Source organism: Schistocerca cancellata, chromosome 1 (assembly GCF_023864275.1).
Source record: "Schistocerca cancellata isolate TAMUIC-IGC-003103 chromosome 1, iqSchCanc2.1, whole genome shotgun sequence".
Classification (NCBI taxonomy): domain Eukaryota; kingdom Metazoa; phylum Arthropoda; class Insecta; order Orthoptera; family Acrididae; genus Schistocerca; species Schistocerca cancellata.
Genome location: NC_064626.1, coordinates 574,210,107 through 574,210,926, shown reverse-complemented (window position 1 = coordinate 574,210,926; position 820 = coordinate 574,210,107).

Genomic DNA, 820 nt, shown 5'->3' with positions numbered 1-820 from the left:
GCATTATACTGTGTGTCTGTTGAGGCACCAGTGATAAACGCTAGTTGACTACTGTATTTGATACTTTTCAGGAGGACAGAGAATCATTCACCTCTAAACTTATTTGTATCTGAATTAAAGGACAACAGAGAGTGGACAAGGCGATAGATGGAGATGGAGCTGTAACGAGGTACGATTTAATGGTTGGCTGATGCATTCTAGAGAAGGAGAAGTTGCTGCAGGTAAATTTTTCCAGTGTTCTGTCTGGATGCATCAGTCACGAGACATAGTCCGCGTTCGACTTGTGTACAGCCACGTATTCTGTATATGGTTTAAAGCATTGTCTACTTGCGACAGTTAACGGTAAACGTTTCGCTCATCAGAGGACATTCATCTCATGTGTGATGAAACTTCACACATTCCTCTAAAGGAACTTTGATTTATGCGATGTACTCCATCCCCCCTGTCGCATCTTGGGTGTAAAATCGAGACTTCAGCGTCATAACTAAGTTAGCGATAGGAGCTTGTGAGGCAATTCAATCCCCGTGTACACATTTACCCGACAGATGTGCTGTTTACAGAGTCAGTGACGGAATGACTTGTAATTTTCACATGTCGGACGCTGCTGCTATGCGTTTATCTGTTTCCTTGTAGGAGGTATCCCCCGCTACTAACGATCATTTTATATAGGCCTGATGCAGGCGTCGTGTAATTTCTGAACCATGATTGGATGTGAACAGTGGACACTATAAATCTCTCAAAAGCTATATTGCACTCGTATCATGTAGAGCAAATTTTTTACGGAAGTAGTTTTTTCATTTTACGATTTTACGGTTTGATA